This window comes from Phyllobates terribilis, unplaced genomic scaffold (genome assembly GCF_046119375.1).
Source record: "Phyllobates terribilis strain yellow unplaced genomic scaffold, ASM4611937v1 Scaffold_27__1_contigs__length_16484149, whole genome shotgun sequence".
In the NCBI taxonomy this organism is placed as follows: domain Eukaryota; kingdom Metazoa; phylum Chordata; class Amphibia; order Anura; family Dendrobatidae; genus Phyllobates; species Phyllobates terribilis.
The window spans coordinates 12388806-12411087 of NW_027362787.1; the positions used below are offsets into that span (position 1 = coordinate 12388806).

General features: G+C 45.0%; 17 non-coding genes across 17 annotated transcripts; all 17 read right to left on the reverse strand.

Annotated features, from left to right (window-relative positions):
- Positions 1–763: 763 nt before the first annotated feature.
- On the reverse strand, positions 764–954 carry LOC141176656 (U2 spliceosomal RNA). Its single transcript, XR_012253323.1, has one exon. It is a non-coding gene; the product is annotated as a U2 spliceosomal RNA (small nuclear RNA).
- A 1115-nt stretch (positions 955–2069) lies between these two features.
- On the reverse strand, positions 2070–2260 carry LOC141176657 (U2 spliceosomal RNA). Its single transcript, XR_012253324.1, has one exon. It is a non-coding gene; the product is annotated as a U2 spliceosomal RNA (small nuclear RNA).
- Positions 2261–3375: 1115 nt separating this feature from the next.
- On the reverse strand, positions 3376–3566 carry LOC141176658 (U2 spliceosomal RNA). Its single transcript, XR_012253325.1, has one exon. It is a non-coding gene; the product is annotated as a U2 spliceosomal RNA (small nuclear RNA).
- A 1115-nt stretch (positions 3567–4681) lies between these two features.
- Positions 4682–4872, reverse strand: LOC141176659 (U2 spliceosomal RNA). Its single transcript, XR_012253326.1, has one exon. It is a non-coding gene; the product is annotated as a U2 spliceosomal RNA (small nuclear RNA).
- Positions 4873–5987: 1115 nt separating this feature from the next.
- Positions 5988–6178, reverse strand: LOC141176660 (U2 spliceosomal RNA). Its single transcript, XR_012253327.1, has one exon. It is a non-coding gene; the product is annotated as a U2 spliceosomal RNA (small nuclear RNA).
- Positions 6179–7290: 1112 nt separating this feature from the next.
- Positions 7291–7481, reverse strand: LOC141176661 (U2 spliceosomal RNA). The gene has a single exon (XR_012253328.1). It is a non-coding gene; the product is annotated as a U2 spliceosomal RNA (small nuclear RNA).
- Positions 7482–8596: 1115 nt separating this feature from the next.
- LOC141176664 (U2 spliceosomal RNA) lies at positions 8597–8787 on the reverse strand. Its single transcript, XR_012253330.1, has one exon. It is a non-coding gene; the product is annotated as a U2 spliceosomal RNA (small nuclear RNA).
- Positions 8788–9896: 1109 nt separating this feature from the next.
- LOC141176665 (U2 spliceosomal RNA) lies at positions 9897–10087 on the reverse strand. Its single transcript, XR_012253331.1, has one exon. It is a non-coding gene; the product is annotated as a U2 spliceosomal RNA (small nuclear RNA).
- Positions 10088–11202: 1115 nt separating this feature from the next.
- Positions 11203–11393, reverse strand: LOC141176666 (U2 spliceosomal RNA). The gene has a single exon (XR_012253332.1). It is a non-coding gene; the product is annotated as a U2 spliceosomal RNA (small nuclear RNA).
- A 1115-nt stretch (positions 11394–12508) lies between these two features.
- On the reverse strand, positions 12509–12699 carry LOC141176667 (U2 spliceosomal RNA). The gene has a single exon (XR_012253333.1). It is a non-coding gene; the product is annotated as a U2 spliceosomal RNA (small nuclear RNA).
- A 1112-nt stretch (positions 12700–13811) lies between these two features.
- LOC141176668 (U2 spliceosomal RNA) lies at positions 13812–14002 on the reverse strand. The gene has a single exon (XR_012253334.1). It is a non-coding gene; the product is annotated as a U2 spliceosomal RNA (small nuclear RNA).
- Positions 14003–15117: 1115 nt separating this feature from the next.
- LOC141176669 (U2 spliceosomal RNA) lies at positions 15118–15308 on the reverse strand. Its single transcript, XR_012253335.1, has one exon. It is a non-coding gene; the product is annotated as a U2 spliceosomal RNA (small nuclear RNA).
- Positions 15309–16417: 1109 nt separating this feature from the next.
- On the reverse strand, positions 16418–16608 carry LOC141176670 (U2 spliceosomal RNA). Its single transcript, XR_012253336.1, has one exon. It is a non-coding gene; the product is annotated as a U2 spliceosomal RNA (small nuclear RNA).
- A 1115-nt stretch (positions 16609–17723) lies between these two features.
- LOC141176671 (U2 spliceosomal RNA) lies at positions 17724–17914 on the reverse strand. The gene has a single exon (XR_012253337.1). It is a non-coding gene; the product is annotated as a U2 spliceosomal RNA (small nuclear RNA).
- A 1115-nt stretch (positions 17915–19029) lies between these two features.
- LOC141176672 (U2 spliceosomal RNA) lies at positions 19030–19220 on the reverse strand. Its single transcript, XR_012253338.1, has one exon. It is a non-coding gene; the product is annotated as a U2 spliceosomal RNA (small nuclear RNA).
- A 1115-nt stretch (positions 19221–20335) lies between these two features.
- Positions 20336–20526, reverse strand: LOC141177622 (U2 spliceosomal RNA). The gene has a single exon (XR_012254200.1). It is a non-coding gene; the product is annotated as a U2 spliceosomal RNA (small nuclear RNA).
- A 1115-nt stretch (positions 20527–21641) lies between these two features.
- On the reverse strand, positions 21642–21832 carry LOC141176673 (U2 spliceosomal RNA). The gene has a single exon (XR_012253339.1). It is a non-coding gene; the product is annotated as a U2 spliceosomal RNA (small nuclear RNA).
- Positions 21833–22282: the final 450 nt, after the last annotated feature.

A 22282-nucleotide genomic window follows, 5' to 3' on the forward strand; every position in this document is an offset into this window, starting at 1 on the left:
AGCAGACTGAAGGTGGCTGCTGCTGTGCACAGGTATATAAAGGCTCAGAGCCTATTATGACACGCGCAGCCAGCGTTCCATTGCCACATTCCATCTACTGCAGGCAGGATACCTGGCTGGCTGAATGTCGCTGAGAAGCTCACAGAGACCGCCATAAGCAACAGTTTAACAGAATGCCACAGACTAATCAACCAAACTTTTTGGGTTGGGTTCTCTTTTATAGTCTGCAGGCATTAAATGAAAGAAGTCAGTGTTCCAGCAGAGGGAGACAACGTTTCAGAAAAGGCATTGTAGCAAACCAAAAAAGAAATTTTAAGCGCAGCAGAGTAACCAGCGCACATACCTGTTAGCTCAGGTGAGTTTAAAAGGCTGCTGTTGATAACAAGGGCATTTGCTAAATAGATGGTGTGTGTGCAACAATATACTGAAAGGTCAATTATATTGTGCAGCTTATCTCACCACCTGTAGTTATTTAGGTGAAAGCTCCAAAATGCTTGCCTAATATGTCTGTTTATCCAAAAGGAAGTAAAAAGGGAGAGCTAGAAAGATAGCATTGCATCACATTACATGGCAATGCAATGCACAGTTGCTGAAGTTGAACCAAAATGAGCTTGTAATCTGGCTTCTGCAACTTTGAACATGAAAAATCCAATGAGGAGAAGAAAAGCAAAGCCAAAGAGTCCATCCCAAAATCCGACAAACAAGCAAAATGAACAAAAAACATTGAATTCAATTCTTTCTGATTTTAGAAACTGCATTAAAGAAGGGGTGCACCGGTCCTGGAGATACTGCAATACCAGGTCAATGCGTGGAGTGGACAGAGCAAGCTCTTTTTCCATCTCCCTGTTCTAAAAATCCATTTAATATATGGTCCCCAGATAGGGGACGTATCAGATATTAAACTGATAAGAACAGATACTACACTTGATCTTAGCCAAAAGGCCGAGAAGCGATAACCAGAATTGGTTTCAAACTACGGAGCCACCCAAGGATCCTGAAAAGTCCATTTGTGGAGATGAGCTCCTGGACTCCCGTTAAGAAGACATGTTGTCAACCTCTAGATCCCTTACATGCCTGCACTTTTCGGCTTGCTGCTGCTGCAATCCACGCGTTTTAGATCTGCATAACTCCACCTCTTTAAACACAGCACCTTCACCCCCTGCTGTTCCCACCCGCCTCAACACCGTTGGAAGGGAGGAGAACCAATTAAGGCGGGGGGTGGGGTGGAACGAGCAGCTGTCTACCCTTAGCAGGAGGGCTCCTGATTACATACCTCTCCTGCTGCTGCTGCTGCTGGCTGTCCAGCAGCAGACTGAAGGTGGCTGCTGCTGTGCACAGGTATATAAAGGCTCAGAGCCTATTATGACACGCGCAGCCAGCGTTCCATTGCCACATTCCATCTACTGCAGGCAGGATACCTGGCTGGCTGAATGTCGCTGAGAAGCTCACAGAGACCGCCATAAGCAACAGTTTAACAGAATGCCACAGACTAATCAACCAAACTTTTTGGGTTGGGTTCTCTTTTATAGTCTGCAGGCATTAAATGAAAGAAGTCAGTGTTCCAGCAGAGGGAGACAACGTTTCAGAAAAGGCATTGTAGCAAACCAAAAAAGAAATTTTAAGCGCAGCAGAGTAACCAGCGCACATACCTGTTAGCTCAGGTGAGTTTAAAAGGCTGCTGTTGATAACAAGGGCATTTGCTAAATAGATGGTGTGTGTGCAACAATATACTGAAAGGTCAATTATATTGTGCAGCTTATCTCACCACCTGTAGTTATTTAGGTGAAAGCTCCAAAATGCTTGCCTAATATGTCTGTTTATCCAAAAGGAAGTAAAAAGGGAGAGCTAGAAAGATAGCATTGCATCACATTACATGGCAATGCAATGCACAGTTGCTGAAGTTGAACCAAAATGAGCTTGTAATCTGGCTTCTGCAACTTTGAACATGAAAAATCCAATGAGGAGAAGAAAAGCAAAGCCAAAGAGTCCATCCCAAAATCCGACAAACAAGCAAAATGAACAAAAAACATTGAATTCAATTCTTTCTGATTTTAGAAACTGCATTAAAGAAGGGGTGCACCGGTCCTGGAGATACTGCAATACCAGGTCAATGCGTGGAGTGGACAGAGCAAGCTCTTTTTCCATCTCCCTGTTCTAAAAATCCATTTAATATATGGTCCCCAGATAGGGGACGTATCAGATATTAAACTGATAAGAACAGATACTACACTTGATCTTAGCCAAAAGGCCGAGAAGCGATAACCAGAATTGGTTTCAAACTACGGAGCCACCCAAGGATCCTGAAAAGTCCATTTGTGGAGATGAGCTCCTGGACTCCCGTTAAGAAGACATGTTGTCAACCTCTAGATCCCTTACATGCCTGCACTTTTCGGCTTGCTGCTGCTGCAATCCACGCGTTTTAGATCTGCATAACTCCACCTCTTTAAACACAGCACCTTCACCCCCTGCTGTTCCCACCCGCCTCAACACCGTTGGAAGGGAGGAGAACCAATTAAGGCGGGGGGTGGGGTGGAACGAGCAGCTGTCTACCCTTAGCAGGAGGGCTCCTGATTACATACCTCTCCTGCTGCTGCTGCTGCTGGCTGTCCAGCAGCAGACTGAAGGTGGCTGCTGCTGTGCACAGGTATATAAAGGCTCAGAGCCTATTATGACACGCGCAGCCAGCGTTCCATTGCCACATTCCATCTACTGCAGGCAGGATACCTGGCTGGCTGAATGTCGCTGAGAAGCTCACAGAGACCGCCATAAGCAACAGTTTAACAGAATGCCACAGACTAATCAACCAAACTTTTTGGGTTGGGTTCTCTTTTATAGTCTGCAGGCATTAAATGAAAGAAGTCAGTGTTCCAGCAGAGGGAGACAACGTTTCAGAAAAGGCATTGTAGCAAACCAAAAAAGAAATTTTAAGCGCAGCAGAGTAACCAGCGCACATACCTGTTAGCTCAGGTGAGTTTAAAAGGCTGCTGTTGATAACAAGGGCATTTGCTAAATAGATGGTGTGTGTGCAACAATATACTGAAAGGTCAATTATATTGTGCAGCTTATCTCACCACCTGTAGTTATTTAGGTGAAAGCTCCAAAATGCTTGCCTAATATGTCTGTTTATCCAAAAGGAAGTAAAAAGGGAGAGCTAGAAAGATAGCATTGCATCACATTACATGGCAATGCAATGCACAGTTGCTGAAGTTGAACCAAAATGAGCTTGTAATCTGGCTTCTGCAACTTTGAACATGAAAAATCCAATGAGGAGAAGAAAAGCAAAGCCAAAGAGTCCATCCCAAAATCCGACAAACAAGCAAAATGAACAAAAAACATTGAATTCAATTCTTTCTGATTTTAGAAACTGCATTAAAGAAGGGGTGCACCGGTCCTGGAGATACTGCAATACCAGGTCAATGCGTGGAGTGGACAGAGCAAGCTCTTTTTCCATCTCCCTGTTCTAAAAATCCATTTAATATATGGTCCCCAGATAGGGGACGTATCAGATATTAAACTGATAAGAACAGATACTACACTTGATCTTAGCCAAAAGGCCGAGAAGCGATAACCAGAATTGGTTTCAAACTACGGAGCCACCCAAGGATCCTGAAAAGTCCATTTGTGGAGATGAGCTCCTGGACTCCCGTTAAGAAGACATGTTGTCAACCTCTAGATCCCTTACATGCCTGCACTTTTCGGCTTGCTGCTGCTGCAATCCACGCGTTTTAGATCTGCATAACTCCACCTCTTTAAACACAGCACCTTCACCCCCTGCTGTTCCCACCCGCCTCAACACCGTTGGAAGGGAGGAGAACCAATTAAGGCGGGGGGTGGGGTGGAACGAGCAGCTGTCTACCCTTAGCAGGAGGGCTCCTGATTACATACCTCTCCTGCTGCTGCTGCTGCTGGCTGTCCAGCAGCAGACTGAAGGTGGCTGCTGCTGTGCACAGGTATATAAAGGCTCAGAGCCTATTATGACACGCGCAGCCAGCGTTCCATTGCCACATTCCATCTACTGCAGGCAGGATACCTGGCTGGCTGAATGTCGCTGAGAAGCTCACAGAGACCGCCATAAGCAACAGTTTAACAGAATGCCACAGACTAATCAACCAAACTTTTTGGGTTGGGTTCTCTTTTATAGTCTGCAGGCATTAAATGAAAGAAGTCAGTGTTCCAGCAGAGGGAGACAACGTTTCAGAAGAGGCATTGTAGCAAACCAAAAAATAAATTTTAAGCGCAGCAGAGTAACCAGCGCACATACCTGTTAGCTCAGGTGAGTTTAAAAGGCTGCTGTTGATAACAAGGGCATTTGCTAAATAGATGGTGTGTGTGCAACAATATACTGAAAGGTCAATTATATTGTGCAGCTTATCTCACCACCTGTAGTTATTTAGGTGAAAGCTCCAAAATGCTTGCCTAATATGTCTGTTTATCCAAAAGGAAGTAAAAAGGGAGAGCTAGAAAGATAGCATTGCATCACATTACATGGCAATGCAATGCACAGTTGCTGAAGTTGAACCAAAATGAGCTTGTAATCTGGCTTCTGCAACTTTGAACATGAAAAATCCAATGAGGAGAAGAAAAGCAAAGCCAAAGAGTCCATCCCAAAATCCGACAAACAAGCAAAATGAACAAAAAACATTGAATTCAATTCTTTCTGATTTTAGAAACTGCATTAAAGAAGGGGTGCACCGGTCCTGGAGATACTGCAATACCAGGTCAATGCGTGGAGTGGACAGAGCAAGCTCTTTTTCCATCTCCCTGTTCTAAAAATCCATTTAATATATGGTCCCCAGATAGGGGACGTATCAGATATTAAACTGATAAGAACAGATACTACACTTGATCTTAGCCAAAAGGCCGAGAAGCGATAACCAGAATTGGTTTCAAACTACGGAGCCACCCAAGGATCCTGAAAAGTCCATTTGTGGAGATGAGCTCCTGGACTCCCGTTAAGAAGACATGTTGTCAACCTCTAGATCCCTTACATGCCTGCACTTTTCGGCTTGCTGCTGCTGCAATCCACGCGTTTTAGATCTGCATAACTCTACCTCTTTAAACACAGCACCTTCACCCCCTGCTGTTCCCACCCGCCTCAACACCGTTGGAAGGGAGGAGAACCAATTAAGGCGGGGGGTGGGGTGGAACGAGCAGCTGTCTACCCTTAGCAGGAGGGCTCCTGATTACATACCTCTCCTGCTGCTGCTGCTGCTGGCTGTCCAGCAGCAGACTGAAGGTGGCTGCTGCTGTGCACAGGTATATAAAGGCTCAGAGCCTATTATGACACGCGCAGCCAGCGTTCCATTGCCACATTCCATCTACTGCAGGCAGGATACCTGGCTGGCTGAATGTCGCTGAGAAGCTCACAGAGACCGCCATAAGCAACAGTTTAACAGAATGCCACAGACTAATCAACCAAACTTTTTGGGTTGGGTTCTCTTTTATAGTCTGCAGGCATTAAATGAAAGAAGTCAGTGTTCCAGCAGAGGGAGACAACGTTTCAGAAAAGGCATTGTAGCAAACCAAAAAAGAAATTTTAAGCGCAGCAGAGTAACCAGCGCACATACCTGTTAGCTCAGGTGAGTTTAAAAGGCTGCTGTTGATAACAAGGGCATTTGCTAAATAGATGGTGTGTGTGCAACAATATACTGAAAGGTCAATTATATTGTGCAGCTTATCTCACCACCTGTAGTTATTTAGGTGAAAGCTCCAAAATGCTTGCCTAATATGTCTGTTTATCCAAAAGGAAGTAAAAAGGGAGAGCTAGAAAGATAGCATTGCATCACATTACATGGCAATGCAATGCACAGTTGCTGAAGTTGAACCAAAATGAGCTTGTAATCTGGCTTCTGCAACTTTGAACATGAAAAATCCAATGAGGAGAAGAAAAGCAAAGCCAAAGAGTCCATCCCAAAATCCGACAAACAAGCAAAATGAACAAAAAACATTGAATTCAATTCTTTCTGATTTTAGAAACTGCATTAAAGAAGGGGTGCACCGGTCCTGGAGATACTGCAATACCAGGTCAATGCGTGGAGTGGACAGAGCAAGCTCTTTTTCCATCTCCCTGTTCTAAAAATCCATTTAATATATGGTCCCCAGATAGGGGACGTATCAGATATTAAACTGATAAGAACAGATACTACACTTGATCTTAGCCAAAAGGCCGAGAAGCGATAACCAGAATTGGTTTCAAACTACGGAGCCACCCAAGGATCCTGAAAAGTCCATTTGTGGAGATGAGCTCCTGGACTCCCGTTAAGAAGACATGTTGTCAACCTCTAGATCCCTTACATGCCTGCACTTTTCGGCTTGCTGCTGCTGCAATCCACGCGTTTTAGATCTGCATAACTCCACCTCTTTAAACACAGCACCTTCACCCCCTGCTGTTCCCACCCGCCTCAACACCGTTGGAAGGGAGGAGAACCAATTAAGGCGGGGGGTGGGGTGGAACGAGCAGCTGTCTACCCTTAGCAGGAGGGCTCCTGATTACATACCTCTCCTGCTGCTGCTGCTGGCTGTCCAGCAGCAGACTGAAGGTGGCTGCTGCTGTGCACAGGTATATAAAGGCTCAGAGCCTATTATGACACGCGCAGCCAGCGTTCCATTGCCACATTCCATCTACTGCAGGCAGGATACCTGGCTGGCTGAATGTCGCTGAGAAGCTCACAGAGACCGCCATAAGCAACAGTTTAACAGAATGCCACAGACTAATCAACCAAACTTTTTGGGTTGGGTTCTCTTTTATAGTCTGCAGGCATTAAATGAAAGAAGTCAGTGTTCCAGCAGAGGGAGACAACGTTTCAGAAAAGGCATTGTAGCAAACCAAAAAAGAAATTTTAAGCGCAGCAGAGTAACCAGCGCACATACCTGTTAGCTCAGGTGAGTTTAAAAGGCTGCTGTTGATAACAAGGGCTTTTGCTAAATAGATGGTGTGTGTGCAACAATATACTGAAAGGTCAATTATATTGTGCAGCTTATCTCACCACCTGTAGTTATTTAGGTGAAAGCTCCAAAATGCTTGCCTAATATGTCTGTTTATCCAAAAGGAAGTAAAAAGGGAGAGCTAGAAAGATAGCATTGCATCACATTACATGGCAATGCAATGCACAGTTGCTGAAGTTGAACCAAAATGAGCTTGTAATCTGGCTTCTGCAACTTTGAACATGAAAAATCCAATGAGGAGAAGAAAAGCAAAGCCAAAGAGTCCATCCCAAAATCCGACAAACAAGCAAAATGAACAAAAAACATTGAATTCAATTCTTTCTGATTTTAGAAACTGCATTAAAGAAGGGGTGCACCGGTCCTGGAGATACTGCAATACCAGGTCAATGCGTGGAGTGGACAGAGCAAGCTCTTTTTCCATCTCCCTGTTCTAAAAATCCATTTAATATATGGTCCCCAGATAGGGGACGTATCAGATATTAAACTGATAAGAACAGATACTACACTTGATCTTAGCCAAAAGGCCGAGAAGCGATAACCAGAATTGGTTTCAAACTACGGAGCCACCCAAGGATCCTGAAAAGTCCATTTGTGGAGATGAGCTCCTGGACTCCCGTTAAGAAGACATGTTGTCAACCTCTAGATCCCTTACATGCCTGCACTTTTCGGCTTGCTGCTGCTGCAATCCACGCGTTTTAGATCTGCATAACTCCACCTCTTTAAACACAGCACCTTCACCCCCTGCTGTTCCCACCCGCCTCAACACCGTTGGAAGGGAGGAGAACCAATTAAGGCGGGGGGTGGGGTGGAACGAGCAGCTGTCTACCCTTAGCAGGAGGGCTCCTGATTACATACCTCTCCTGCTGCTGCTGCTGCTGGCTGTCCAGCAGCAGACTGAAGGTGGCTGCTGCTGTGCACAGGTATATAAAGGCTCAGAGCCTATTATGACACGCGCAGCCAGCGTTCCATTGCCACATTCCATCTACTGCAGGCAGGATACCTGGCTGGCTGAATGTCGCTGAGAAGCTCACAGAGACCGCCATAAGCAACAGTTTAACAGAATGCCACAGACTAATCAACCAAACTTTTTGGGTTGGGTTCTCTTTTATAGTCTGCAGGCATTAAATGAAAGAAGTCAGTGTTCCAGCAGAGGGAGACAACGTTTCAGAAAAGGCATTGTAGCAAACCAAAAAAGAAATTTTAAGCGCAGCAGAGTAACCAGCGCACATACCTGTTAGCTCAGGTGAGTTTAAAAGGCTGCTGTTGATAACAAGGGCATTTGCTAAATAGATGGTGTGTGTGCAACAATATACTGAAAGGTCAATTATATTGTGCAGCTTATCTCACCACCTGTAGTTATTTAGGTGAAAGCTCCAAAATGCTTGCCTAATATGTCTGTTTATCCAAAAGGAAGTAAAAAGGGAGAGCTAGAAAGATAGCATTGCATCACATTACATGGCAATGCAATGCACAGTTGCTGAAGTTGAACCAAAATGAGCTTGTAATCTGGCTTCTGCAACTTTGAACATGAAAAATCCAATGAGGAGAAGAAAAGCAAAGCCAAAGAGTCCATCCCAAAATCCGACAAACAAGCAAAATGAACAAAAAACATTGAATTCAATTCTTTCTGATTTTAGAAACTGCATTAAAGAAGGGGTGCACCGGTCCTGGAGATACTGCAATACCAGGTCAATGCGTGGAGTGGACAGAGCAAGCTCTTTTTCCATCTCCCTGTTCTAAAAATCCATTTAATATATGGTCCCCAGATAGGGGACGTATCAGATATTAAACTGATAAGAACAGATACTACACTTGATCTTAGCCAAAAGGCCGAGAAGCGATAACCAGAATTGGTTTCAAACTACGGAGCCACCCAAGGATCCTGAAAAGTCCATTTGTGGAGATGAGCTCCTGGACTCCCGTTAAGAAGACATGTTGTCAACCTCTAGATCCCTTACATGCCTGCACTTTTCGGCTTGCTGCTGCTGCAATCCACGCGTTTTAGATCTGCATAACTCCACCTCTTTAAACACAGCACCTTCACCCCCTGCTGTTCCCACCCGCCTCAACACCGTTGGAAGGGAGGAGAACCAATTAAGGCGGGGGGTGGGGTGGAACGAGCAGCTGTCTACCCTTAGCAGGAGGGCTCCTGATTACATACCTCTCCTGCTGCTGCTGGCTGTCCAGCAGCAGACTGAAGGTGGCTGCTGCTGTGCACAGGTATATAAAGGCTCAGAGCCTATTATGACACGCGCAGCCAGCGTTCCATTGCCACATTCCATCTACTGCAGGCAGGATACCTGGCTGGCTGAATGTCGCTGAGAAGCTCACAGAGACCGCCATAAGCAACAGTTTAACAGAATGCCACAGACTAATCAACCAAACTTTTTGGGTTGGGTTCTCTTTTATAGTCTGCAGGCATTAAATGAAAGAAGTCAGTGTTCCAGCAGAGGGAGACAACGTTTCAGAAAAGGCATTGTAGCAAACCAAAAAAGAAATTTTAAGCGCAGCAGAGTAACCAGCGCACATACCTGTTAGCTCAGGTGAGTTTAAAAGGCTGCTGTTGATAACAAGGGCATTTGCTAAATAGATGGTGTGTGTGCAACAATATACTGAAAGGTCAATTATATTGTGCAGCTTATCTCACCACCTGTAGTTATTTAGGTGAAAGCTCCAAAATGCTTGCCTAATATGTCTGTTTATCCAAAAGGAAGTAAAAAGGGAGAGCTAGAAAGATAGCATTGCATCACATTACATGGCAATGCAATGCACAGTTGCTGAAGTTGAACCAAAATGAGCTTGTAATCTGGCTTCTGCAACTTTGAACATGAAAAATCCAATGAGGAGAAGAAAAGCAAAGCCAAAGAGTCCATCCCAAAATCCGACAAACAAGCAAAATGAACAAAAAACATTGAATTCAATTCTTTCTGATTTTAGAAACTGCATTAAAGAAGGGGTGCACCGGTCCTGGAGATACTGCAATACCAGGTCAATGCGTGGAGTGGACAGAGCAAGCTCTTTTTCCATCTCCCTGTTCTAAAAATCCATTTAATATATGGTCCCCAGATAGGGGACGTATCAGATATTAAACTGATAAGAACAGATACTACACTTGATCTTAGCCAAAAGGCCGAGAAGCGATAACCAGAATTGGTTTCAAACTACGGAGCTACCCAAGGATCCTGAAAAGTCCATTTGTGGAGATGAGCTCCTGGACTCCCGTTAAGAAGACATGTTGTCAACCTCTAGATCCCTTACATGCCTGCACTTTTCGGCTTGCTGCTGCTGCAATCCACGCGTTTTAGATCTGCATAACTCCACCTCTTTAAACACAGCACCTTCACCCCCTGCTGTTCCCACCCGCCTCAACACCGTTGGAAGGGAGGAGAACCAATTAAGGCGGGGGGTGGGGTGGAACGAGCAGCTGTCTACCCTTAGCAGGAGGGCTCCTGATTACATACCTCTCCTGCTGCTGCTGCTGCTGGCTGTCCAGCAGCAGACTGAAGGTGGCTGCTGCTGTGCACAGGTATATAAAGGCTCAGAGCCTATTATGACACGCGCAGCCAGCGTTCCATTGCCACATTCCATCTACTGCAGGCAGGATACCTGGCTGGCTGAATGTCGCTGAGAAGCTCACAGAGACCGCCATAAGCAACAGTTTAACAGAATGCCACAGACTAATCAACCAAACTTTTTGGGTTGGGTTCTCTTTTATAGTCTGCAGGCATTAAATGAAAGAAGTCAGTGTTCCAGCAGAGGGAGACAACGTTTCAGAAAAGGCATTGTAGCAAACCAAAAAAGAAATTTTAAGCGCAGCAGAGTAACCAGCGCACATACCTGTTAGCTCAGGTGAGTTTAAAAGGCTGCTGTTGATAACAAGGGCATTTGCTAAATAGATGGTGTGTGTGCAACAATATACTGAAAGGTCAATTATATTGTGCAGCTTATCTCACCACCTGTAGTTATTTAGGTGAAAGCTCCAAAATGCTTGCCTAATATGTCTGTTTATCCAAAAGGAAGTAAAAAGGGAGAGCTAGAAAGATAGCATTGCATCACATTACATGGCAATGCAATGCACAGTTGCTGAAGTTGAACCAAAATGAGCTTGTAATCTGGCTTCTGCAACTTTGAACATGAAAAATCCAATGAGGAGAAGAAAAGCAAAGCCAAAGAGTCCATCCCAAAATCCGACAAACAAGCAAAATGAACAAAAAACATTGAATTCAATTCTTTCTGATTTTAGAAACTGCATTAAAGAAGGGGTGCACCGGTCCTGGAGATACTGCAATACCAGGTCAATGCGTGGAGTGGACAGAGCAAGCTCTTTTTCCATCTCCCTGTTCTAAAAATCCATTTAATATATGGTCCCCAGATAGGGGACGTATCAGATATTAAACTGATAAGAACAGATACTACACTTGATCTTAGCCAAAAGGCCGAGAAGCGATAACCAGAATTGGTTTCAAACTACGGAGCCACCCAAGGATCCTGAAAAGTCCATTTGTGGAGATGAGCTCCTGGACTCCCGTTAAGAAGACATGTTGTCAACCTCTAGATCCCTTACATGCCTGCACTTTTCGGCTTGCTGCTGCTGCAATCCACGCGTTTTAGATCTGCATAACTCCACCTCTTTAAACACAGCACCTTCACCCCCTGCTGTTCCCACCCGCCTCAACACCGTTGGAAGGGAGGAGAACCAATTAAGGCGGGGGGTGGGGTGGAACGAGCAGCTGTCTACCCTTAGCAGGAGGGCTCCTGATTACATACCTCTCCTGCTGCTGCTGCTGCTGGCTGTCCAGCAGCAGACTGAAGGTGGCTGCTGCTGTGCACAGGTATATAAAGGCTCAGAGCCTATTATGACACGCGCAGCCAGCGTTCCATTGCCACATTCCATCTACTGCAGGCAGGATACCTGGCTGGCTGAATGTCGCTGAGAAGCTCACAGAGACCGCCATAAGCAACAGTTTAACAGAATGCCACAGACTAATCAACCAAACTTTTTGGGTTGGGTTCTCTTTTATAGTCTGCAGGCATTAAATGAAAGAAGTCAGTGTTCCAGCAGAGGGAGACAACGTTTCAGAAAAGGCATTGTAGCAAACCAAAAAAGAAATTTTAAGCGCAGCAGAGTAACCAGCGCACATACCTGTTAGCTCAGGTGAGTTTAAAAGGCTGCTGTTGATAACAAGGGCATTTGCTAAATAGATGGTGTGTGTGCAACAATATACTGAAAGGTCAATTATATTGTGCAGCTTATCTCACCACCTGTAGTTATTTAGGTGAAAGCTCCAAAATGCTTGCCTAATATGTCTGTTTATCCAAAAGGAAGTAAAAAGGGAGAGCTAGAAAGATAGCATTGCATCACATTACATGGCAATGCAATGCACAGTTGCTGAAGTTGAACCAAAATGAGCTTGTAATCTGGCTTCTGCAACTTTGAACATGAAAAATCCAATGAGGAGAAGAAAAGCAAAGCCAAAGAGTCCATCCCAAAATCCGACAAACAAGCAAAATGAACAAAAAACATTGAATTCAATTCTTTCTGATTTTAGAAACTGCATTAAAGAAGGGGTGCACCGGTCCTGGAGATACTGCAATACCAGGTCAATGCGTGGAGTGGACAGAGCAAGCTCTTTTTCCATCTCCCTGTTCTAAAAATCCATTTAATATATGGTCCCCAGATAGGGGACGTATCAGATATTAAACTGATAAGAACAGATACTACACTTGATCTTAGCCAAAAGGCCGAGAAGCGATAACCAGAATTGGTTTCAAACTACGGAGCCACCCAAGGATCCTGAAAAGTCCATTTGTGGAGATGAGCTCCTGGACTCCCGTTAAGAAGACATGTTGTCAACCTCTAGATCCCTTACATGCCTGCACTTTTCGGCTTGCTGCTGCTGCAATCCACGCGTTTTAGATCTGCATAACTCCACCTCTTTAAACACAGCACCTTCACCCCCTGCTGTTCCCACCCGCCTCAACACCGTTGGAAGGGAGGAGAACCAATTAAGGCGGGGGGTGGGGTGGAACGAGCAGCTGTCTACCCTTAGCAGGAGGGCTCCTGATTACATACCTCTCCTGCTGCTGCTGCTGGCTGTCCAGCAGCAGACTGAAGGTGGCTGCTGCTGTGCACAGGTATATAAAGGCTCAGAGCCTATTATGACACGCGCAGCCAGCGTTCCATTGCCACATTCCATCTACTGCAGGCAGGATACCTGGCTGGCTGAATGTCGCTGAGAAGCTCACAGAGACCGCCATAAGCAACAGTTTAACAGAATGCCACAGACTAATCAACCAAACTTTTTGGGTTGGGTTCTCTTTTATAGTCTGCAGGCATTAAATGAAAGAAGTCAGTGTTCCAGCAGAGGGAGACAACGTTTCAGAAAAGGCATTGTAGCAAACCAAAAAAGAAATTTTAAGCGCAGCAGAGTAACCAGCGCACATACCTGTTAGCTCAGGTGAGTTTAAAAGGCTGCTGTTGATAACAAGGGCTTTTGCTAAATAGATGGTGTGTGTGCAACAATATACTGAAAGGTCAATTATATTGTGCAGCTTATCTCACCACCTGTAGTTATTTAGGTGAAAGCTCCAAAATGCTTGCCTAATATGTCTGTTTATCCAAAAGGAAGTAAAAAGGGAGAGCTAGAAAGATAGCATTGCATCACATTACATGGCAATGCAATGCACAGTTGCTGAAGTTGAACCAAAATGAGCTTGTAATCTGGCTTCTGCAACTTTGAACATGAAAAATCCAATGAGGAGAAGAAAAGCAAAGCCAAAGAGTCCATCCCAAAATCCGACAAACAAGCAAAATGAACAAAAAACATTGAATTCAATTCTTTCTGATTTTAGAAACTGCATTAAAGAAGGGGTGCACCGGTCCTGGAGATACTGCAATACCAGGTCAATGCGTGGAGTGGACAGAGCAAGCTCTTTTTCCATCTCCCTGTTCTAAAAATCCATTTAATATATGGTCCCCAGATAGGGGACGTATCAGATATTAAACTGATAAGAACAGATACTACACTTGATCTTAGCCAAAAGGCCGAGAAGCGATAACCAGAATTGGTTTCAAACTACGGAGCCACCCAAGGATCCTGAAAAGTCCATTTGTGGAGATGAGCTCCTGGACTCCCGTTAAGAAGACATGTTGTCAACCTCTAGATCCCTTACATGCCTGCACTTTTCGGCTTGCTGCTGCTGCAATCCACGCGTTTTAGATCTGCATAACTCCACCTCTTTAAACACAGCACCTTCACCCCCTGCTGTTCCCACCCGCCTCAACACCGTTGGAAGGGAGGAGAACCAATTAAGGCGGGGGGTGGGGTGGAACGAGCAGCTGTCTACCCTTAGCAGGAGGGCTCCTGATTACATACCTCTCCTGCTGCTGCTGCTGCTGGCTGTCCAGCAGCAGACTGAAGGTGGCTGCTGCTGTGCACAGGTATATAAAGGCTCAGAGCCTATTATGACACGCGCAGCCAGCGTTCCATTGCCACATTCCATCTACTGCAGGCAGGATACCTGGCTGGCTGAATGTCGCTGAGAAGCTCACAGAGACCGCCATAAGCAACAGTTTAACAGAATGCCACAGACTAATCAACCAAACTTTTTGGGTTGGGTTCTCTTTTATAGTCTGCAGGCATTAAATGAAAGAAGTCAGTGTTCCAGCAGAGGGAGACAACGTTTCAGAAAAGGCATTGTAGCAAACCAAAAAAGAAATTTTAAGCGCAGCAGAGTAACCAGCGCACATACCTGTTAGCTCAGGTGAGTTTAAAAGGCTGCTGTTGATAACAAGGGCATTTGCTAAATAGATGGTGTGTGTGCAACAATATACTGAAAGGTCAATTATATTGTGCAGCTTATCTCACCACCTGTAGTTATTTAGGTGAAAGCTCCAAAATGCTTGCCTAATATGTCTGTTTATCCAAAAGGAAGTAAAAAGGGAGAGCTAGAAAGATAGCATTGCATCACATTACATGGCAATGCAATGCACAGTTGCTGAAGTTGAACCAAAATGAGCTTGTAATCTGGCTTCTGCAACTTTGAACATGAAAAATCCAATGAGGAGAAGAAAAGCAAAGCCAAAGAGTCCATCCCAAAATCCGACAAACAAGCAAAATGAACAAAAAACATTGAATTCAATTCTTTCTGATTTTAGAAACTGCATTAAAGAAGGGGTGCACCGGTCCTGGAGATACTGCAATACCAGGTCAATGCGTGGAGTGGACAGAGCAAGCTCTTTTTCCATCTCCCTGTTCTAAAAATCCATTTAATATATGGTCCCCAGATAGGGGACGTATCAGATATTAAACTGATAAGAACAGATACTACACTTGATCTTAGCCAAAAGGCCGAGAAGCGATAACCAGAATTGGTTTCAAACTACGGAGCCACCCAAGGATCCTGAAAAGTCCATTTGTGGAGATGAGCTCCTGGACTCCCGTTAAGAAGACATGTTGTCAACCTCTAGATCCCTTACATGCCTGCACTTTTCGGCTTGCTGCTGCTGCAATCCACGCGTTTTAGATCTGCATAACTCCACCTCTTTAAACACAGCACCTTCACCCCCTGCTGTTCCCACCCGCCTCAACACCGTTGGAAGGGAGGAGAACCAATTAAGGCGGGGGGTGGGGTGGAACGAGCAGCTGTCTACCCTTAGCAGGAGGGCTCCTGATTACATACCTCTCCTGCTGCTGCTGGCTGTCCAGCAGCAGACTGAAGGTGGCTGCTGCTGTGCACAGGTATATAAAGGCTCAGAGCCTATTATGACACGCGCAGCCAGCGTTCCATTGCCACATTCCATCTACTGCAGGCAGGATACCTGGCTGGCTGAATGTCGCTGAGAAGCTCACAGAGACCGCCATAAGCAACAGTTTAACAGAATGCCACAGACTAATCAACCAAACTTTTTGGGTTGGGTTCTCTTTTATAGTCTGCAGGCATTAAATGAAAGAAGTCAGTGTTCCAGCAGAGGGAGACAACGTTTCAGAAAAGGCATTGTAGCAAACCAAAAAAGAAATTTTAAGCGCAGCAGAGTAACCAGCGCACATACCTGTTAGCTCAGGTGAGTTTAAAAGGCTGCTGTTGATAACAAGGGCATTTGCTAAATAGATGGTGTGTGTGCAACAATATACTGAAAGGTCAATTATATTGTGCAGCTTATCTCACCACCTGTAGTTATTTAGGTGAAAGCTCCAAAATGCTTGCCTAATATGTCTGTTTATCCAAAAGGAAGTAAAAAGGGAGAGCTAGAAAGATAGCATTGCATCACATTACATGGCAATGCAATGCACAGTTGCTGAAGTTGAACCAAAATGAGCTTGTAATCTGGCTTCTGCAACTTTGAACATGAAAAATCCAATGAGGAGAAGAAAAGCAAAGCCAAAGAGTCCATCCCAAAATCCGACAAACAAGCAAAATGAACAAAAAACATTGAATTCAATTCTTTCTGATTTTAGAAACTGCATTAAAGAAGGGGTGCACCGGTCCTGGAGATACTGCAATACCAGGTCAATGCGTGGAGTGGACAGAGCAAGCTCTTTTTCCATCTCCCTGTTCTAAAAATCCATTTAATATATGGTCCCCAGATAGGGGACGTATCAGATATTAAACTGATAAGAACAGATACTACACTTGATCTTAGCCAAAAGGCCGAGAAGCGATAACCAGAATTGGTTTCAAACTACGGAGCTACCCAAGGATCCTGAAAAGTCCATTTGTGGAGATGAGCTCCTGGACTCCCGTTAAGAAGACATGTTGTCAACCTCTAGATCCCTTACATGCCTGCACTTTTCGGCTTGCTGCTGCTGCAATCCACGCGTTTTAGATCTGCATAACTCCACCTCTTTAAACACAGCACCTTCACCCCCTGCTGTTCCCACCCGCCTCAACACCGTTGGAAGGGAGGAGAACCAATTAAGGCGGGGGGTGGGGTGGAACGAGCAGCTGTCTACCCTTAGCAGGAGGGCTCCTGATTACATACCTCTCCTGCTGCTGCTGCTGCTGGCTGTCCAGCAGCAGACTGAAGGTGGCTGCTGCTGTGCACAGGTATATAAAGGCTCAGAGCCTATTATGACACGCGCAGCCAGCGTTCCATTGCCACATTCCATCTACTGCAGGCAGGATACCTGGCTGGCTGAATGTCGCTGAGAAGCTCACAGAGACCGCCATAAGCAACAGTTTAACAGAATGCCACAGACTAATCAACCAAACTTTTTGGGTTGGGTTCTCTTTTATAGTCTGCAGGCATTAAATGAAAGAAGTCAGTGTTCCAGCAGAGGGAGACAACGTTTCAGAAAAGGCATTGTAGCAAACCAAAAAAGAAATTTTAAGCGCAGCAGAGTAACCAGCGCACATACCTGTTAGCTCAGGTGAGTTTAAAAGGCTGCTGTTGATAACAAGGGCATTTGCTAAATAGATGGTGTGTGTGCAACAATATACTGAAAGGTCAATTATATTGTGCAGCTTATCTCACCACCTGTAGTTATTTAGGTGAAAGCTCCAAAATGCTTGCCTAATATGTCTGTTTATCCAAAAGGAAGTAAAAAGGGAGAGCTAGAAAGATAGCATTGCATCACATTACATGGCAATGCAATGCACAGTTGCTGAAGTTGAACCAAAATGAGCTTGTAATCTGGCTTCTGCAACTTTGAACATGAAAAATCCAATGAGGAGAAGAAAAGCAAAGCCAAAGAGTCCATCCCAAAATCCGACAAACAAGCAAAATGAACAAAAAACATTGAATTCAATTCTTTCTGATTTTAGAAACTGCATTAAAGAAGGGGTGCACCGGTCCTGGAGATACTGCAATACCAGGTCAATGCGTGGAGTGGACAGAGCAAGCTCTTTTTCCATCTCCCTGTTCTAAAAATCCATTTAATATATGGTCCCCAGATAGGGGACGTATCAGATATTAAACTGATAAGAACAGATACTACACTTGATCTTAGCCAAAAGGCCGAGAAGCGATAACCAGAATTGGTTTCAAACTACGGAGCCACCCAAGGATCCTGAAAAGTCCATTTGTGGAGATGAGCTCCTGGACTCCCGTTAAGAAGACATGTTGTCAACCTCTAGATCCCTTACATGCCTGCACTTTTCGGCTTGCTGCTGCTGCAATCCACGCGTTTTAGATCTGCATAACTCCACCTCTTTAAACACAGCACCTTCACCCCCTGCTGTTCCCACCCGCCTCAACACCGTTGGAAGGGAGGAGAACCAATTAAGGCGGGGGGTGGGGTGGAACGAGCAGCTGTCTACCCTTAGCAGGAGGGCTCCTGATTACATACCTCTCCTGCTGCTGCTGCTGCTGGCTGTCCAGCAGCAGACTGAAGGTGGCTGCTGCTGTGCACAGGTATATAAAGGCTCAGAGCCTATTATGACACGCGCAGCCAGCGTTCCATTGCCACATTCCATCTACTGCAGGCAGGATACCTGGCTGGCTGAATGTCGCTGAGAAGCTCACAGAGACCGCCATAAGCAACAGTTTAACAGAATGCCACAGACTAATCAACCAAACTTTTTGGGTTGGGTTCTCTTTTATAGTCTGCAGGCATTAAATGAAAGAAGTCAGTGTTCCAGCAGAGGGAGACAACGTTTCAGAAAAGGCATTGTAGCAAACCAAAAAAGAAATTTTAAGCGCAGCAGAGTAACCAGCGCACATACCTGTTAGCTCAGGTGAGTTTAAAAGGCTGCTGTTGATAACAAGGGCATTTGCTAAATAGATGGTGTGTGTGCAACAATATACTGAAAGGTCAATTATATTGTGCAGCTTATCTCACCACCTGTAGTTATTTAGGTGAAAGCTCCAAAATGCTTGCCTAATATGTCTGTTTATCCAAAAGGAAGTAAAAAGGGAGAGCTAGAAAGATAGCATTGCATCACATTACATGGCAATGCAATGCACAGTTGCTGAAGTTGAACCAAAATGAGCTTGTAATCTGGCTTCTGCAACTTTGAACATGAAAAATCCAATGAGGAGAAGAAAAGCAAAGCCAAAGAGTCCATCCCAAAATCCGACAAACAAGCAAAATGAACAAAAAACATTGAATTCAATTCTTTCTGATTTTAGAAACTGCATTAAAGAAGGGGTGCACCGGTCCTGGAGATACTGCAATACCAGGTCAATGCGTGGAGTGGACAGAGCAAGCTCTTTTTCCATCTCCCTGTTCTAAAAATCCATTTAATATATGGTCCCCAGATAGGGGACGTATCAGATATTAAACTGATAAGAACAGATACTACACTTGATCTTAGCCAAAAGGCCGAGAAGCGATAACCAGAATTGGTTTCAAACTACGGAGCCACCCAAGGATCCTGAAAAGTCCATTTGTGGAGATGAGCTCCTGGACTCCCGTTAAGAAGACATGTTGTCAACCTCTAGATCCCTTACATGCCTGCACTTTTCGGCTTGCTGCTGCTGCAATCCACGCGTTTTAGATCTGCATAACTCCACCTCTTTAAACACAGCACCTTCACCCCCTGCTGTTCCCACCCGCCTCAACACCGTTGGAAGGGAGGAGAACCAATTAAGGCGGGGGGTGGGGTGGAACGAGCAGCTGTCTACCCTTAGCAGGAGGGCTCCTGATTACATACCTCTCCTGCTGCTGCTGCTGCTGGCTGTCCAGCAGCAGACTGAAGGTGGCTGCTGCTGTGCACAGGTATATAAAGGCTCAGAGCCTATTATGACACGCGCAGCCAGCGTTCCATTGCCACATTCCATCTACTGCAGGCATTATACCTGGCTGGCTGAATGTCGCTGAGAAGCTCACAGAGACCGCCATAAGCAACAGTTTAACAGAATGCCACAGACTAATCAACCAAACTTTTTGGGTTGGGTTCTCTTTTATAGTCTGCAGGCATTAAATGAAAGAAGTCAGTGTTCCAGCAGAGGGAGACAACGTTTCAGAAAAGGCATTGTAGCAAACCAAAAAATAAATTTTAAGCGCAGCAGAGTAACCAGCGCACATACCTGTTAGCTCAGGTGAGTTTAAAAGGCTGCTGTTGATAACAAGGGCATTTGCTAAATAGATGGTGTGTGTGCAACAATATACTGAAAGGTCAATTATATTGTGCAGCTTATCTCACCACCTGTAGTTATTTAGGTGAAAGCTCCAAAATGCTTGCCTAATATGTCTGTTTATCCAAAAGGAAGTAAAAAGGGAGAGCTAGAAAGATAGCATTGCATCACATTACATGGCAATGCAATGCACAGTTGCTGAAGTTGAACCAAAATGAGCTTGTAATCTGGCTTCTGCAACTTTGAACATGAAAAATCCAATGAGGAGAAGAAAAGCAAAGCCAAAGAGTCCATCCCAAAATCCGACAAACAAGCAAAATGAACAAAAAACATTGAATTCAATTCTTTCTGATTTTAGAAACTGCATTAAAGAAGGGGTGCACCGGTCCTGGAGATACTGCAATACCAGGTCAATGCGTGGAGTGGACAGAGCAAGATCTTTTTCCATCTCCCTGTTCTAAAAATCCATTTAATATATGGTCCCCAGATAGGGGACGTATCAGATATTAAACTGATAAGAACAGATACTACACTTGATCTTAGCCAAAAGGCCGAGAAGCGATAACCAGAATTGGTTTCAAACTACGGAGCCACCCAAGGATCCTGAAAAGTCCATTTGTGGAGATGAGCTCCTGGACTCCCGTTAAGAAGACATGTTGTCAACCTCTAGATCCCTTACATGCCTGCACTTTTCGGCTTGCTGCTGCTGCAATCCACGCGTTTTAGATCTGCATAACTCCACCTCTTTAAACACAGCACCTTCACCCCCTGCTGTTCCCACCCGCCTCAACACCGTTGGAAGGGAGGAGAACCAATTAAGGCGGGGGGTGGGGTGGAACGAGCAGCTGTCTACCCTTAGCAGGAGGGCTCCTGATTACATACCTCTCCTGCTGCTGCTGCTGCTGGCTGTCCAGCAGCAGACTGAAGGTGGCTGCTGCTGTGCACAGGTATATAAAGGCTCAGAGCCTATTATGACACGCGCAGCCAGCGTTCCATTGCCACATTCCATCTACTGCAGGCAGGATACCTGGCTGGCTGAATGTCGCTGAGAAGCTCACAGAGACCGCCATAAGCAACAGTTTAACAGAATGCCACAGACTAATCAACCAAACTTTTTGGGTTGGGTTCTCTTTTATAGTCTGCAGGCATTAAATGAAAGAAGTCAGTGTTCCAGCAGAGGGAGACAACGTTTCAGAAAAGGCATTGTAGCAAACCAAAAAAGAAATTTTAAGCGCAGCAGAGTAACCAGCGCACATACCTGTTAGCTCAGGTGAGTTTAAAAGGCTGCTGTTGATAACAAGGGCATTTGCTAAATAGATGGTGTGTGTGCAACAATATACTGAAAGGTCAATTATATTGTGCAGCTTATCTCACCACCTGTAGTTATTTAGGTGAAAGCTCCAAAATGCTTGCCTAATATGTCTGTTTATCCAAAAGGAAGTAAAAAGGGAGAGCTAGAAAGATAGCATTGCATCACATTACATGGCAATGCAATGCACAGTTGCTGAAGTTGAACCAAAATGAGCTTGTAATCTGGCTTCTGCAACTTTGAACATGAAAAATCCAATGAGGAGAAGAAAAGCAAAGCCAAAGAGTCCATCCCAAAATCCGACAAACAAGCAAAATGAACAAAAAACATTGAATTCAATTCTTTCTGATTTTAGAAACTGCATTAAAGAAGGGGTGCACCGGTCCTGGAGATACTGCAATACCAGGTCAATGCGTGGAGTGGACAGAGCAAGCTCTTTTTCCATCTCCCTGTTCTAAAAATCCATTTAATATATGGTCCCCAGATAGGGGACGTATCAGATATTAAACTGATAAGAACAGATACTACACTTGATCTTAGCCAAAAGGCCGAGAAGCGATAACCAGAATTGGTTTCAAACTACGGAGCCACCCAAGGATCCTGAAAAGTCCATTTGTGGAGATGAGCTCCTGGACTCCCGTTAAGAAGACATGTTGTCAACCTCTAGATCCCTTACATGCCTGCACTTTTCGGCTTGCTGCTGCTGCAATCCACGCGTTTTAGATCTGCATAACTCCACCTCTTTAAACACAGCACCTTCACCCCCTGCTGTTCCCACCCGCCTCAACACCGTTGGAAGGGAGGAGAACCAATTAAGGCGGGGGGTGGGGTGGAACGAGCAGCTGTCTACCCTTAGCAGGAGGGCTCCTGATTACATACCTCTCCTGCTGCTGCTGGCTGTCCAGCAGCAGACTGAAGGTGGCTGCTGCTGTGCACAGGTATATAAAGGCTCAGAGCCTATTATGACACGCGCAGCCAGCGTTCCATTGCCACATTCCATCTACTGCAGG